This window comes from Meles meles, chromosome 1, assembly GCF_922984935.1.
Source record: "Meles meles chromosome 1, mMelMel3.1 paternal haplotype, whole genome shotgun sequence".
NCBI classification, from domain to species: Eukaryota; Metazoa; Chordata; class Mammalia; order Carnivora; family Mustelidae; genus Meles; species Meles meles.
In genome coordinates, this window is record NC_060066.1 from 178,205,969 (window position 1) to 178,224,072 (window position 18,104).

General features: G+C 39.5%; 1 protein-coding gene and 1 pseudogene across 3 annotated transcripts in view; both read left to right on the forward strand.

Annotated features, from left to right (window-relative positions):
- The window catches only part of LOC123948254 (BEN domain-containing protein 5), a 1,602,508-nt gene that overhangs the window by 1,106,496 nt on the left and 477,908 nt on the right, over positions 1–18,104 (forward strand). The gene's annotated exons all lie outside the window — the stretch shown is intronic.
- LOC123948278 lies at positions 6,536–7,446 on the forward strand (annotated as a pseudogene).

Sequence of the window (18,104 nt, forward strand, 5' to 3'; positions counted from 1 at the left end):
AAGTACCTTATGCATATCATCTTGCTTATTTCTCACAAAAGTTTTATGGAGTAGGCAAAAATTATCCCATTTTGGGTGATAAATAAATCTAAGGCTAAAGAATACGTTACTTACCTAGAGTTATATGGCTAGTTCATGTCAGAGACAAAGTTTAAACCTATGGCTTCTAACACCACGTCCTGGTGTTTTGATAAACCACTGAAAGTTTCTACATTGGACCAACTGAGAGGCTCAGTAGATTAAGAGATTACCTTATCCAAAACAGCATTTTAAGAAATTAAAGTTAAAGTTAAAGGAAACAACATGTGTTGGAGAGGATGTGGAGAAAGGGGAACCCTCTTACACTGTTGGTGGGAATGCAAGTTGGTGCAGCCACTTTGGAGAACAGTGTGGAGATTCCTCAAGAAATTAAAAATAGAGCTTCCCTATGACCCTGCAATTGCACTACTGGGTATTTACCCCAAAGATACAGATGTAGTGAAAAGAAGGGCCATCTGTACCCCAATGTTCATAACAGTAATGGCCACGGTCGCCAAACTGTGGAAAGAACCAAGATGCCCTTCAACGGATGAATGGATAAGGAAGATGTGGTCCATATGCCCTATGGAGTATTATGCCTCCATCAGAAAGGATGAATACCCAACTTTTGTAGCAACATAGACAGGACTGGAAGAAATTATGCTGAGTGAAATAAATCAAGCAGAGAGAGTCAATTATATGGTTTCACTTATTTGTGGAGCATAACAAATAACATGGAGGACATTGGGAGATGGAGAGGAGAAGGCAATTGAGGGAAATTGGAAGGGGAGGTGAACCATGAGAAACTATGGACTCTAAAAAACAACCTGAGGGTCTAGAAGAGGCGGGGGATGGGAGGTTGGGGGAACAAGGTGGTGGGTATTAGGGAGGGCATGTGTTGCATGGAGCACTGCGTGTGATGCAAAAACAATGAACACTGTTATGCTGAAAAGAAATTTAAAAAATAAAATAAAATAAAAAATAAATAAAGTTAATGGAAGTACAGGGTATACCTGTGCTGGCCAAACTGTTTTAGGGAAACTCTATGGGTTGGACCTCGAAGCATGTGCCAGAGACTTTAAGGCTTTCTGGCATACTTTTGCAGACAGGATAATTCTTCATTACCAGGGTATTTGGTATGGTTCGTGTCTGAAGACACAACTATAATTAGTTAATCCTTATTCCAATTTAGAGGGAGGATAATTATAAGTGGGAAGGCTAAACATGCCAACCTCCAGATCTTAGGGAAAGTAGGCAGAAAACAAGATTTTGAATAGTGCTGGAACTATTAATCGCCATGTCCATAGCTACTATTGCTACAAACTATGTCATCCAAAATGGCATCTTATTTTGTTATTCACTACTGGCCCCTTCTAACCTCACCAAACAAAATCCCTTTGAACATCCATCAATGCTGAAATCTGACATTTAAAATAAATATATTATGGGAAAAATCTTTTTTTGTTGTTGTTCCTGTTATCTTAATTGTTCTTGTATTTATTAAGGTATAATTAATATACCATATAATTTATCCATTATAAGGGTATAGTTCTATGATTTTTACTAAGTTTATAGAGTTTTATACTGTCACCACAATTGTTTTAGAACAGTTCCATCATCCCCAAAAGTTCCTTTGTTAATGCTCACTTCCACTCCCAACCCTAGCAACTACTGATCTTCTCTGACACTATAAATTTGCCATCTCTTAATATTTCATATAAATGAAATCATTTACATCCAGCATCTTTCACTTAGCATTATATTTTTTAGGTTTAGCCATGTTGTACCATGTATCAGTAGATCATTTTTAGTGCTGAATAGTATTCTATTGAAAAGATGCATACCATGTTTTGTTTATTCTGTAGTTGGGGCTATTTTGAATAATGATGTTATGAGCATTCATGTGCATAACTTTGAGTGGACATGTGATCTACTTTCTTTGGGTAGATTTCTAGGAGTGGAATTAGTGGGTCATATAGTAAGTTCATGTTCAAATTTTAAAAAAGAAAAGCTGTGGGCACCTGGGTGGTTCAGTTGGTTGAGTGACTGCCTTCGGCTCAGGTCATGATCCTGGAGTCCTGGGATAGAGTCCCACATCCGGCTCCCTGCTTGGCAGGGAGTCTGCTTCTCCCACTAACCTCTCTCCTCTCATGCTCTCTCTCTCTAAAAAAAAAAAAAAAAGCTGTCAAATTTTAAAAAAGAAAAACATGTGTTCCATGTTAGTAGTGCCATCTCCTACTAGCAATATAGGAGAGAAGGTCATAGTTTCTCCATGTTTTTGCTAACACTTGGAATTATCTATGTTTTTTATTCTAGCCATTTTAGTGGGTATGTAGTGGTATTTCATTGTGATTTTAAATTATATTGCCCTAATGACTAATTATGTTGATTATCTCATCATGGGCTAATTTGCCGTTCATGTATCTTCTTTAATAAAGTGTCAGTTTAAATCTTGCTCACTTAAAAATATTGGGTTATTTGTGTCCTTATAATGAGTTTTGAGAGTTCTTTATATATTCTTAATGCAAGATCTTTGTCTGATACATGCTTTGCAAATATTTCCTTCTAATCTATGCCTTATGCTTTATCTGTTTATTCTCTTCACCATATCTTTTGAAGAACAGATGTTTTAAAATTCAAAGTCTAATTTATCAAGTTTTTCTCTTATGGATCATGCTTTGGATTCCTATCTAAGAACTCTTTGCCCAACTGGAGACCACAAAGATTTTCCCCCATGTTTCTTTAAAATTTTTTTATGATTTTGCTTACATCTCAGTCTGTGATTGATTTTGAATTATTTTTTATATGTATGGCATGAGGTAAGGGTCTAGCTCATACTTTTTTGCCCAGAGATATTCAATTGTTCTAGCACTGCTTGTAGAAAAGACTGACCTTTACCTGTGAATTATCTTGGTATCTTTCTCTTGTGCCTCTGCTCCATTTTTCTTTTTTTCTTTCCGATTTTTAAGTCTGGATTCTTAGGGAGTCAACCCTGTGTCTCTGTAGGTTAATGGTCAGGTATTATTGGACTGAGTTTGTGGTCACCTACCCTGGGTCCATAAGGTTTCCATCCTCTGTCAGTGGATCTGTATGTGGGAATGGGGAAACAGTCAAAGTTTGGGCAATTTTCAAATCTGCCCTGGCTTTTACTTTCCTTCCTGTATTGTGTTTACCATGAGCATTTGTGCAGCTTCAGGGTTGTTCAGGAGTGTGTGACTGGCTTGAGCCTTCTCTGGTCTCTACTGATCTTGCACCCAGTCTCAGCCAGGCATGTGTTTGTCCCAGCTATGCAAATACTGGCCCTCCTTACTTGCCAACCTCTGTGATGATAGTTTCCACAAACAATACTTCCAGGTGTGGGCACTGCCCACTTTCCCAAATTGAGTCCCTTTGACTATGACAGAAAAACTTCCAGTCCTCCTTCCTGCCCTGAGAGAACCCTGCATTCACCAAGCTTGGGGGAGATGGAACAACCACAGCATATCACAGACTCTCATTCTTATTATCCAAAGTTCAGCAGTTTTTAAAGCCTAACAGTTTTGAGATTGTTGTATGTCTTTGGTCAATTTCCAAAACACTTAAATGGTTGTGTCAGTTTTTTCCAGCTTTATATTTGTTTTCTGGAAATAGAATTTACCAATACACTCCAACATAGCCAGAAGTAAATTTTAATTGACAAATATTAGTTTTTCAATTGTATAACCCTTGTACTGTCAGACACAGTAAAATATGGTATTATTTTCATTCATCATTGAACTAATTAGATGAACACCTAACTCTGCATGCATGGGGTGTGTGTGTGTGTGTGTGTGTGTGTGTGTGTGTGTGTTGATAGGATTAGATAGAGAGCCATTCCTGTACTTAGGGATATTTGCCAAAAGGAAGTGTCTAACAAAGAAAATAATCTGATAGTGTATTTTAGGGAATCACTAGAAAATCATTTATATGGGAAAACTACTGTCTTATTTCTGGCACTGGCTAGCTCTGTGACTTTGAGAAAAGAACTTCTCTTTAGGCTGCAGAAAGTCAGACCAGATTATTTCAAGTATCATTTCCAGTTACAGCATAAATTATGGTTCAAACGTTCATGAGATCCTGATTGTGTGTTCTGAATCAGAGATCATCCTGCTATAATGTTGCCTCTTAATCTGTCCTTAATTTATAATACTGGTAGTTATTGAGTGCTTAGCATGTGCTAGGTCCAGTGCTATGATCGTCACACACATGATGTTACTGATTCCTCACAACAACCCTGTTATGTGATTCATACAGTTATTGAATGCCTAACATTGAACCAAAATGGTCTAGGTTCTAGGGAAATAGCAGTGAAAACCAGGCAGAAATCCGTGCCTGGATAGGGCTTATATTCTAGTAGAAAGAGACAGACAATATTCTATAAATTAAATCAGGAAAGGGAATGAATTTGGGGGTGAAGTGTTCACTGAGAAGAATTTAAGCTCTGAGATATATTAGTATTATCTTCTTCCATTTCCATTCTTAAAAACTGAGATACAATCAGATGATTAATTTGTCTATACCATAAAGTTGGAACTTGAGGACAACCTTTATAGACTCCAAAAAATGGACTCTAAACCAGTACTGGATGGGGAAATAAGTTTTTCACCTATATATTCATTTACTAAATTCATGCAAAGCCATTCTTCAATACTACAGATATCTGATGAATACCTTCTACCTATCAGGCTTTGTACTGGGTTATGGAGACAGAAAGATGACTACCAAACACACCTTGTCCCTGAGAAGTATTCAGTGTGGGCAACACAGATGTAAAAACTAATAATGGCAGTGATGGTAAGAGACTTGATAACATAGAAGTAGTGGGCAGAGAAGAGGCACAAGGGAGGAAACAAAGCCTTAAGTCAAAAGTATCTTGAACTGAGAATCAAAATATGAATATAGAGGCTGAGACACATGGTTAAGTCCTGACAGTTTTGTATAGTTCCAGATGACAAGAGCACAGGATTAGCCTAAGAAGAAGAGAAGAATTAGCAATGGAGAAAGAAGGAGAGGTAGATGGAGGCTGGCCCAGGAGTGCCTTGAATACCAGCCTAAAGAATTTGGACTTTATCCTGAGGACAGTGAGGAACCAGGCTGGAAGGATCATGATCGTTGTGGCACTTAACTCTTCCATCTCCAGGCTGCACTTACTGGTGACAGCAGATCTGCCTGTCTTTCCTGCTGCCTTTTTTTCTCTTATACTCAGAGATAATTGTTTGCCAAAAGTACCTGAAGGAAAATTACCACCACGACACCATGTCTAAAAATGAGGGGCACCTGGGTGGCTCAGCGGGTTAAGCCTCTGCTTTTGGCTCAGGTCATGATCTCGGGGTCCTGGGATTAAGCCCTGCATCGGGCTCTCTGCTCCGCGGGGAGCCTGCTTCTCCCTCTCCCTCTGCCTGCCTCTCTGCCTACTTGTGATCTCTCTCTCGCTCTCTGTCAAATAATAAATAAAATATTTTTTAAAAAATTAAAAAATAAAAAATAAATAAAAGTGTGAATGCCATAGAAATGCCTAGAAAGCTGGTCTTTCTGACCTTAAGATCTCACACAATCTCTAGAGTTGGCTAAGACTATAGGTGTCACGTTCAAATTTAGCAAATATATTAGGAATCTCCTATAGGCAAGGACCCAAATTGTGCAGAACAGTATCTTCTCTTAACATTCCAGAAATACGACTTTTCAGCCTCTGCTCACACATCTCTTGAGGCAGCCTGAGCCCCATTTCAAAGAGAAAAAAGTTCAGCATTCCCAGAAAGAGCCACCTCACTGAAACCCCTCTCCTTGACTCTAGCTCCACCCTCTGGGTCTACTTCGCAGCACATACTTGCTCCTATAGCCCCAGAACAGGTCTGCAAAGATAGCAAACCAGTGACCACACCCCCTCCTGTGTCCTCTATGGGCTAGTCCCTTTTTTCCTCCTCTGCCCACATAATTGTACATTTCTGCAGATTCTGTGGTTTCTGAACTTTGTGCCTTCTTTGTTGTTCTCTGGACATAATCTATGTTGTTAACTTCCTTTATAAAATATCAGAACTGAATGTAAAATTTTATAGGCAATATAAGCCTTCTACAGCAGAATAGGACTATTGCCTCTCTTGTTCTGAATGCTAGATCTCTAGAAATGTAACAAGGGTTTATATTAGCTTCTTTTAGCAGTGAAGTCTTCCTGTAGTTGATTTTTATTGTTGTTCCTTAAGTAAGGCGATTTTAATTCGTCTGATTTTTTAAAATAAACCTTATATTTTTAAATATTTTTAAAAGGTTTTATTTATTTATTTGACAGAGATCACAACTAGGCAGAGAGACAGACAGAGAGAAAAAGAGGGAAGCAGGCTTCTTGCTGAGCAGAGAGCCCGATGTGGAACTGGATCCCAGGACCCTAAGATCATGACCTGAGCCAAAGGCAGAGGCTTAACCCACTGAGCCACCCAGGCACCCCTTTTTAAATAATTTTAGATTTATAAAAAAAACAAGTTGACTATCTGCAGGTGCCATCATGGCGGACACTGCTCGTCAGGTGCTCCTGGTCTCCGGTCTCACCTTTGTGTTCCATACACTCATGTACATGAAAGTGTTCATCCAGGTAGAAAATGAGCCTCTTCCTCCAACAAAAGGACAAAATATTTTTGGGCAACAAGTATGTCAGCTCCCTGGTCTGTTTTGTTATGCTCGGCATTTTGTTAGCATTAGTGGGAAGCATGGGTTGTTCATAGACTTAACTCCAAAACTATGTTCAGGAGTCCTTGGAACTGTAGTCCATGGTAACATTTTACACCTTTATCGGGTAGTGTGAGAAGGCTGAGGAAATAGGCCCTGAAAATGTGCAAAAAGAAGCCACATCTTTCTTCAACCAAGTTATCATGGAGACAAATCAAGAGATGATGGCTTGTTCTGCTGCTACCCTCATCACACATCCCTTCCACATGATCACTCTGAGATCTGGGGTACAATTCATGGCAGAGAATCCAAGTACTGTGGATTTTGTGACTCCGTAGTAACCATGATTCAGGAAGAAGGCATCCTAAGATTTTTGTGGATCTTATTCCTCACCTCCTAGGTGACATAATTTCTTTGTGGCTCTGAAACTCACCAGCCTACCTTGACAGTACATATGCACTGGACAGTGGGGTTTCCACCATGTATGAAATGAAGAGTTATTCCCGAGCTGTCATAGGGTTTTTTGCCAATGTTGACCTACCCCTTTGTGCTCATTTCTAATCTTATGGCTGTCAACAACCGTGGGCTTGCTGGTGGATCCCCACCTTACTTCACAATATATACTTCTTGGATAGATTACTGGTGCCTTCTACAAAAAGAGAGAAATACGGGCTGAGGAAATAATTTCTTTTTCCAGAAGGTCCCCTTTGGGAAGACTTATTGTTGTGACCTGAGAATGTTAATTTGAACTTGTGGTGCAGGGATAGTAACATTACTATAGTCCCAGATGCACAGAATTGTGGGAGAGGATGTTGATTTCTATATAGTTTGGCACACTTTTTAAATAATCATTTCATCTTGAGAAAATGGAAAAAAATTGAGAAGATAATATAAAAAATAAATTGAAAAGATAACTTCACCCAGTTTCCTCTAATGTTACACAAATCATACACAACCATGGAGCATTTGTCAAAACAAATAAATTAACACTGATATGATACTATTAACTAAACTACAAAACTATATTCAGATATCCTCAGTTTTTCCACTGAAGTTCTTTTTCTGTCCCAGGATCTAATCCAGGATAACGCATTAGCCTATATTTTACAAGTATAATTGTGAACCCTTACAGTTGTCCTTCTATTAGTTTTACCCCTTCATTCTAGCTTGCTGTGATCATTTTGATTCTTGGATTCTCTTATCTGTACTATTAGTGTCTTCACTAAGATTTTTTAAAGTATTTATATTTTAAGCATTAATAGAAATGTATGTTTAAAAGGTTGAAACCTGAGACCAAGGACAGAGATCCATGCATATTACCAGAGACTTCTCTGGAATGCCTGGATTGGCATTTTTTAAAATCAGTTCTATATCAGTCCTTGAGCTTGATTATGCTACTAACTCCAGTAGCATAAACCATTTAAGTGAACAAGGTTTTACCTGCCTCCAAGTCAACTCAGTTAAATTCTATTTAGTTTAGGAGCAAAGTGGGCATGTATAATGAGATTGGAAGAGTTTAAGATATGGAGCCGGGCAGCTTCTACAATAGTCCTTATGTGGACTTGTGAAGAAAAGCCAGGATCTCAGAAAGTAGCTAGAGGGAACCATGGACATCCAAGTCAGGACAGAAGACAGTAACACAGAAAAGAAAGTAGAGAGGGCCAGCACCATTCTTATCAGCAAGGTAACTTCAAAATAAAGTAGCTCCCTTCCATTCTTTCTATTCCTTCCCCATTGTTCTTTCTTCCCCTTTGAAGTAAAACATTATGGAATTGCAGCTGGCAACATGACCAAACAAATGTATGAAAAATAATTACATCTTTTTGGCTGGGTTTTAAATTGAGTAATTGTTTGAAGTTAGTAATCTCAATTATCATTCCCCAATCCACCTCTCAGGAGAGTTCTTTGGACCCCCATCTGCACCAAACCTTGTCCTGATCAGACACTCTAAATTAAACAAGCTTAGTAGTTTTGGCTCCCTTCCAGCAGGCCACTTCACCAGTCACCACTCTCTTGGCATAGTTTTTGCTATTCCCTCCAAAAAGAGTCTCAGTTAATTGGAGGCAGATATATCCTTCCAGCATCTGGTGAGGGACTTCTACCTTACCCAACTGCTACAGGTAACTCATCCATTCCAAACCTTATCCCTGGATGAGGAAGGCCCTAAATATAAGATGCTGGGAATTGGGGACACCTGGGTGGCTCAGTTGTTAAGCATCTGCCTTCAGCTCAGGTCATGATCGCAGGGTCCTGGGATCGAGCCCCACATCAGGCTCCCTGCTCAGTGAAGAGCCTGCTTCTCCCTCTCCCTCTCCTCGTCCCCTTGCTTGTGCTCACTCTCTCTCTCTCTCCTCTCACTGTTACTCTCTGTCAAATAAATAAATAAAATCTTAATTTAAAAAAAAAGATGCTAGGAATTGTGACCCTAGGTTCTCCACTGCTAGAACAAGCTGGTGCATTGCCTGATTTACTCATGCTGCAGAGAATGACCCAGATTACCATACACCTGCTCCAGATCTGAGTTTCCTAGTCCAGTGAATGTATCACCATCGCTCCAGGTGCCTGTGATGGAAACCTGTCCTATTTAACTTTTTATTCAGTCCTTGCATACAGTTACCGAGTATGATTGATGCTATAACTCAATATCCTTAGAATCTATCCGTTCCTTTCCTCTGCTTCCAGTGCCCTTGTTCAAACTATCAGCATCTCTCAGGGAATCACAACAGCTTCTTTAGCCAACAGGTACAAGATGTAAGTTGAAAAGGCCTGTAGGCTCTCTCTCTATTTTGCTCGCCTAAATATGTCAGCATTATAGTGGCTCCCAGAAAGTTCCAGCCTTCCTCCTATGTTGTCCTCATTGCCTCACTGATCCTCTGTACCTGCCTAACCAAGAGACAGTAGACTTTTCACTGAACGCTACGTAGGTAGCGTGGCAGATGACATCCTTTCTGCTATCAGATTGCTATTTTTAGGCCATTCTTTCCTTTTCCTTTTATAAAAAGACATTTTGAGCCTTATGACATCAGTCTATATAACCCTCTGCCATTCCTTATTGCTGTCATCTGCTGTCGTCTTGGACAGGACTCTCATCATGGAGAACTTTGGTCCATAATTGTCTTTTCCACTACTCCACTGCTACTATATTGAATAATTTCAGTATCTATGAAAATGACCCACTGAACACCCTGTTCTCTCAGTGGGTTAAGATAAAATAACAAACTCTTAACTTGGTCTTTAAGATCCTGCATAATCTGGCCTCTGTCTGCTTTTTCAGCCTGTCTCATTTATCCCTGTCATTTTGCTCTCTCTATTCTACCCAGACTGGCCTCCCTACAGTTCTTTCTATCAGACATGGATTGTCTCTCCTAACTTGTATATAGACTGGCCTATGTACCTGGAATGTTCCTTCTTGAAGGCCTTTTGCCTAGCTACTTTCTATTTTGCTTTCAGGATCCAGCTTGAACATCACTTCTTCCTGAAATTCTTTCCTGATATACAATTCTCCATACTAGTTTGACAGCCTCTGTTACATGAGTCTATAGTAAACAGGTTCCCCTTTAAAACACTTGTCACTCTTTTGATTACTCATTCTCTATCTCTTTTCCTCTGTTCATAGGTTTAGGGAATATTTTTATATTTAGGATATGTATAAGAGTGGGGCAGGTGGAGAAGCCATGCTCTTACAGCCAGAATTCCTCCTGGTACCTCTTGTTGTGGTCATACTTTGTCACTTTCTCTGAAACCATATTTCCATTTTGTTAAATCAGAAGGCATATTACATTAGGACACAAGGTCATTTCTTTCCTGTGAGTCACAGGATGTCAAAGCCAACAAGAAACTTAATTCTCTGGAATTTAAAACCATGTTATCCATATCCCTAAGGTGAGATTTAGGCTGTGAACAATACCATAGATGCCTTTGAGGAGGAAGGAAAAAAAAGGGACTTCTGTGAAGTCAGGGCTTTGGCTTTTCTTATCCTCCCTGCCATGCATACCATGCATGCCAAGCCCTATTCACTGGCCTTCCTCATAGACTTAGTTTAAAGAAAGGCCTCAAACAATGAATCATGGAATACCACATCAAAAACTAATGATGTACTTATAGTGACTAACATAACATAATAAAAAAAGAATAATAAAGAAAGGACTCAGCTGTCAACAGTGTTTGCAAATTTCTCTTCCTGCAGCTAGAAACACTGGTGCCCAGAGTGGGAAGGTAACTCTCCTGAGTCACCCAGTGAGTTAGTGGGACAGTGCTAACTGGAAGCCCAGCTGCTCACACCTCAATTGTCCACTGCAGCCCACTGCCTCTCACTCCCAGATCTGTCTGCAAAGCTTGCTTATTTGTCTGTTCTTTCTGCAAACATTAACTAAGTACCTACAAGGCAGTGAAAATAAAATTAAATGCCTAAGTCAGTAATGTGAGCTGTATGGTATAGAATCCTGACTCTCCCACTCATTAACTGTGTAACCTCAGGCCAATAACTTAACCTCTCTTTCCTTGCAGATTAGTGTCCCCCCCACCCCTCACTTCAAAAGACATCCATAGAAACTCCTTATTCAGTTATAGTTTTAAATAGGAAGATCATCAGGGCTGGAGACATATTGGGATTTTTAATTTGGGCTCTGCCACTTATATCTTTGGCATGTCAAATAACCTCAAACTTCATCTGCTAACTAGGCACTGTGATTTAGCTTTAGGTTATTGTCATGACAAGACACTTGTAGTGGATATTAGATAACAGATGTGAAAGTGCCTCCTGAGTTGTTTGTAAATATTTGGATATAATGTATTTGCAATACTGATTTCCCTTAACAGACTCTAAGCTCCCTGAAGGTATACAATTTGTCATATAAAAATGAGAACAGCTTACATGTAGAGTACTTACTCCATGTCAACTACTATTCTATCTGCTTTATTATCATTTAATCACCTTCAGCAACTTTATGAAGCAGGTATTACTATTATGCCGTTTTGCTGATGAGGAAACAGGTATAGAGAGGTTAAGTAACTTTTTCAAGGGTATGCTGCTAGAAGAAACCAAGAAATGGGTTTTTGCCAGGGGGTGGGGGAAGGAACTATAGGAACATGGTAAAGACTCCTAAGAACTGTATAGTTGAGGTAATATTTGAGCTCCTTTCACCAATTAAGTCCTCCAAGGCAGAGCTCAAATATTACCTCTCTTATACAAAAAGGAAAAGGGGTGAGGGGAAGAATAAAATCTGTCTGTTAACTAGTTCTGATGCTATCGCTTGGCCATTCTCAAAGGACAGAAGTATCACAAAGATAGTGGCTGGAAACTGAGAAAGGCAGGCATGAGGGCTGACTTCTGATAGGCTCCTAGGGAAAAGCAAATAGAATCAGCTGCAAGTCATTATTATCCATTTTCTAACAAAAATGTCCTGCAAGGGGGACTTGATGAATGAACCAGACATTTTCCTAGAATCTTATTATTAGCATTCAAGGAGATTGTTTTAGTGTTAAAAAAAAAAATCAAGGTTTCAAAAGTATAGGATTTTAAGGCAACTTGCAACATGATGTTAGCCTCAGAATTGATTCAGACTGTGCAAGCTTACCTTCAAGAAGTTCACCTTGTGTTACTTTTAGTGACTGTGCCAACCAGTAATGGCTTGGGAATAATATGATGGGACATGTTGTTCATAGGCCATGGAGGAAGCAAAGCACAGGGTCTGGAAAGAAGAGGGTTACTTATGAGTCACCCATGCCATGGCAGTTGGAATTGGAAAATCCAGGTGGGATTTGACTGATGGCCTCTGGCTAGAATCTGTGCTCCTTCCCAGAGCAAGCTGTTGAACTTCATAGGAAATCCTGTAGCCAGAAATGTGTCTGAAGTTGCAGTAACCTTCTCCTAGGCTCTGCTTGTCTCTGTAGGACTGTTAATGGACGTGGGGGAAGGAGGGATGAAAAAGGTCAGGTACTACCTGCCAGGACCTCCCTGTGGTTCATCATTCTACCAGTGAAGCTGCTGCTGGTCTTTCTTTTACTCTAACACTGCACTGTTAACCTCTGGTTCCTCCTTTTCCTGCTTATTCCTTCCTTCCTTATCCTTTTTGTCATTGGCAAAAAATAAATAAAATAAAATAAGACATTTCTGCAAAGAAGACATCCAGATGGCCAACAGACACATGAAAAAGTGCTCCACGTCACTCGGCATCAGGGAAATACAAATCAAAACCACAATGAGATATCACCTCACACCAGTCAGAATGGCTAAAATTAACAAGTCAGGAAATGACAGATGCTGGCGAGGATGTGGAGAAAGGGGAACCCTCCTCCACTGTTGGTGGGAATGCAAGCTGGTGCAACCACTCTGGAAAACAGCATGGAGGTTCCTCAAAATGTTGAAAATAGAACTACCCTATGACCCAGCAATTGCACTACTGGGTATTTACCCTAAAGATACAAACATAGTGATCCGAAGGGGCACGTGTACCCGAATGTTTATAGCAGCAATGTCTACAATAGCCAGACTATGGAAAGAACCTAGATGTCCATCAACAGATGAATGGATACAGAAGATGTGGTATATATACACAATGGAATACTATGCAGCCATCAAAAGAAATGAAATCTTGCCATTTGCGACGACGTGGATGGAACTAGAGCATATCATGCTTAGTGAAATAAGTCAATCGGAGAAAGACAACTATCATATGATCTCTCTGATATGAGGACATGGAGAAGCAACATGGGGGGGTAGGGGGATAGGAGAAGAATACATGAAACAAGATGGGATTGGGAGGGAGACAAACCATAAATGACTCTTAATCTCACAAAACAAACTGGGGGTTGCTGGGGGGAGGTGGGATTGGGAGAGGGGGAGGGGGCTATGGACATTGGGGAGGGGAGGCGAACCATAAGAGACTATGGACTCTGAAAAACAACCTGAGGGTTTTGAAGGGTCAGGGGTGGGAGGTTGGGGGAACAGGTGGTGGGTGATGGGGAGGGCACGTTTTGCATGGAGCACTGGGTGTTGTGCAAAAAGAATGAATACTGTTACGCTGAAAAAAAATAAATAAATAAAAAAAAAAAAATAATAAATAAATCTTGAAATGTGGATGTATCTGTAAGAAGTAACACTATAAATTTCTTAGAAGAAAACATAGGAGTGTATCTTTGTGATCATGAGTTAGTCAATAATTGTTTCTTAGATATGACACCAAAAGCACAAGCAGCCAAATACAAATTGAACTTTGTCAAAATTAAAAACTTTTATACTGAAAATTATACCATCAAGAAAGTGAGAAGATAAGCTACAGAATGTGAGAAAATACTTTCAAATCATATATCTGGCAAGAAACTTGTATCAAGAACATAGAAAGAGCTCCTACAATTCAATAAAAAGACAAAAAAGGAAACAAAGTTTAAGAATGTGTACTGGATCTAAATAGACATTTCTCAAAGAAGATAAAAAATGGTCAATAAACACATAAATGAATACTCAACATAAAAAAAAAAAGATACTTAACATCTTTTGCCATTGAGGAAATGCAAATTAAAATCTCAGTGAAGTATCACATCTCAGCCTCTGGATAATAAAAGAAGGACAGGGGCACCTGGGTGGCTCAGTCAGTTAAGCATCTATGTTAGGCTCAGGTCATGATCCCAGGATCCTGGTATGCAGTCCCGCATTGAGATCTCTGATCATCGGGGAGTCTGCTTCTCCCTCTGCCCCTCTCCCTCCCCTCTCCTCATGTGCTCACATGCTCTCTCTCTTTCTCGAAAACAAATAAAATCTTAAAAAAATAAAATAAAAGGAAGACAATAGCAAGTGTTGGAGAGGATATGGAGAAACTGAGACCCTCATACATTGCTGATATGAGTATAAAATGGTGCAACTGCTTTGCAGAACATTTAACAGTTCCTCAAAATGTTAAGCATAGAATTACCTTATGGCCCAGCAATTCCACTTCTAGGTATACATTCAAGAAAAAAAAATGTATGTTCACACAAAGTGCATGAAAAGGAATAAAGTACTGATGCCTGCTATGACATGGGTTGTATTCCTCTTTGTGGCTGTACAGTTGCTAGGTTCACAGTAAGTTTTCAATAATTTTTGTTGAATATATATATTAGTTCATATCTCTCTTAAAAGTGGAAACTATGGAAAATGTTCAAGTTTCTTTTTTTTTTTTCCATTTTATTTATTTTTTCAGCATAACAGTATTCATTCTTTTTGCACAACACCCAGTGCTCCATGCAAAACGTGCCCTCCCCATTACCCACCACCTGTTCCCCCAACCTCCCACCCCTGACCCTTCAAAACCCTCAGGTTGTTTTTCAGAGTCCATAGTCTCTTATGGTTCGCCTCCCCTCCCCAATTGGGGAATGTTCAAGTTTCTTGTTTGCCTTCCCAAAGAGATATCATTTCAGAAAATGAAACATAAAAATCTTACCTTGTTTTCTCTATTGTGCTTTCTACTGGATTAATTTATTACATGTTGTATTCCTTTATTTTTTCTAAATTATTTAACTTCATCCTCCAATATCATTTGACTCCTCTGGCTTATTTACCATAGTTTGGCATTAAAAGACAATTATTAGCTGAGAAGAGAATAGAGGTATTCTCCTCTCCAAATTGTATTTTATAGGAAAGGCATTTTCCAGTATATTTCCTACATTAAATTGGCTAATAATAAGATATTAATATGCATTACAGCTACTTGAATCAGCCTCCTCTTTTTCATTCGATAATATTCATACATATTTAAGAGTTTCTTAACTCTGTCTAACTAGGTCATCAGAATATTACCCAATCTTTTTTTTTTTTAAGATTTTATTTATTTACTTGACAGACAGAGATCACAAATAGGCAGAGAGGCAGGCAGAGAGAGAGAGGAGGAAGCAGGCGCCCCGCTAAGCAGAGAGCCCGATGTGGGACTCGATCCCAGGACCCTGAGATCATGACCTGAGCCAAAGGCAGCGGCTTAACCCACTGAGCCACCCAGGCGCCCCAATATTACCCAATCTTGATATTATTTATCCAGGCTGCCGTTTTATAGGAGTTGGGAGAGGAGACAGATGGTTGAGAGTTTTTGTCTTTTTCTCCCATTCATGATGCTTGTGTTACTAGTGTCTGAATTCAGGAGAGTTTAGACCTACAAAGACCCTGAAAGATTTGTCTTCTAACACCTTCCTTGCCCAGCTAAGGAAGTGAAGAAATCTGTAGTATCTAGGAGTATGACCTAGATTTCCCAATTAGGAATCTCATATTGTTTACATTTCATCAAAGAGGACCACGTTTAGTCATGTTGTTTACCACTTTCTCCCCATACACCATGTGTCAGGCTCTGTTTTTCTCTCACGTAATCATTTCACCTTCAGGACTAACAATAGGTTTCTTGCTGTTATTATTACCTTACCTAGGTGAAGAAACTAGGGCTCATCTCACATAGCTAGTAAGTGATAGAACCAGGATTTGTACCCAGGTCTGTCTGACTTCAAAATATATCCCCCAATTCTGTATGAGTCCTTTCAGTGACTAGTCTTTGTTATTGCGAGGACCTAATAGGATCATGGAAGTGCTGACAGGGCGGTGAAGAGGGCTTTGTCTTCTTGAGTCCCCAGGGTTCTTTCTCAGGATAAAGTTGCCTCTTAGGGCTCGATTTTGCTTCCTTCCTGGCTTGCCTCATGGCCTAGCCTGCCTCCATCTTCTCTGTGACTGTGTTCCTACCCTTGTTCTTATGGGCTTCCTGCCTTTAGCCTACTCGGGAGGCTGATTCAGTCCTTCCAGCTTTTTCACATCTTTGCCCCACAATACAAAGCCATATGTCCTTTTCTATTTCAAAGCTATCTGTTACACCTGCAGGCAAAGAGTTGGGGAAGAAGGTAGCAGATCAACCTACAAGCAAAGATGAGACAACTTTCCAGATTTTCTTGGTGTTAGTTTTTACTCTGGGCTCCTGTTCCTCCACACTTATCTCTGAGTGGGTGAAGCTCATTTGGCTGCCCTTCCTTCAGGCCCCTTAGGACTAGGAAGATGTCCTCCAGGATCCTTCCTCTGTGCAGTCTGAGGGCCTAAATGTGTTCAAGAAGAATGATAGGTGTGTTTCCATCTCTGAGGTCTTCCTTAATAGTGGAGCCTCACATATATAATGGGGCCTCTGCCCTGTACAGCCCTGTTCTACCCAGGAGTGATCCTTTCTGGTTATTTCCTCTCAAAACTCTTGAAGTCCAGCTTACACAGATGACCTGTTGAGGGTGCCACAGAGATGGCTCCTGTCCTTGGATGGAAAGTATAGCTAAAGTTCCATGGAGTCATGTATAGGCGATAGGGTTGGTAATTTTGTGTATCTACATTTTCTTGACGTCTCAAAAGTTCTGTGCCTATGGAGGGCATTTTTATTAATGGTATTGGTGATGATGATAATAATAAAAATAGCCACAGTAGTAACAATAAGCATGTTACACTCTTACATGGAAAGAAAATATAAAGGTTTTGGAGTCAGATCAGTGTTTGAATTTCAACTTCACCACCAATTCATTACCAAATTAAGGAAATTATTTCATATTACTCTACCTATTTCTTCATCTGCACATTTGGAATAATAACCCTTAATTGTCAAGGCATTTGTCAGGGGTAATATTAACCAAAGCTAACATTTATTGAGCACTTATATGTGCCACACGCAGTGAAACCTAAGCTCTTGGTATATAAATAGCTTGTGTAATACAACACCTTTTGAGACCTATTACTCTGCCCATTTTATAGATTGGAAAACTAAAGCACAGAGAGATTAATTAACTAACTTAAAATCACACAGTAAGTGGTAGAGTTAGGACTTGGCATCTAAACCTAAGCAATTTGTCTCAAAAGCCTGTTATTTAAAAAGATGAGGTTTATAAAGCAGTTTCCATATTGCCTGGCACAGATTCGTTTCTCAACTGGTAACTATAATTTAACAGCATATTGTGTTTCTAAAGAAGTACACAAATGCAAAGTGTTTGTTTTTATATTTTTAAGACTTTGTCTCTTTCTCATCACTTAGTAAAGAATGCCTAAAAAGCTATGTCTGCTAGAGAAGGGAGTGAATTTGGTTATTTACCTGGTTACTTTGATCAAGATAGACAACCACATTTGGCAATCTTGGCTCCCATTGGTTTATTTTAGGAAATCTAAATTAGTCACTTGGAATGTCTATGTTGACCAGAGAAAAGAATGTCAGCATAGCTTCTCACTTGTGTTGACTGCGGGTCAGTCTGGTCTCAGAGGAGAAGTAACTTTCCTTGAAATGAGCCCTCCTCACACGAATATCAGTGTGGCAAGGCAATAGAGGTAATAAGGGGGATATGTTATTATCCCCAAGGTATGTGCTATTCTGAGACACCTAACAAGCCTCACAAGTAAGTTTGACCTGTCACTTTTTTGCTTAAACTCCTACATTGAG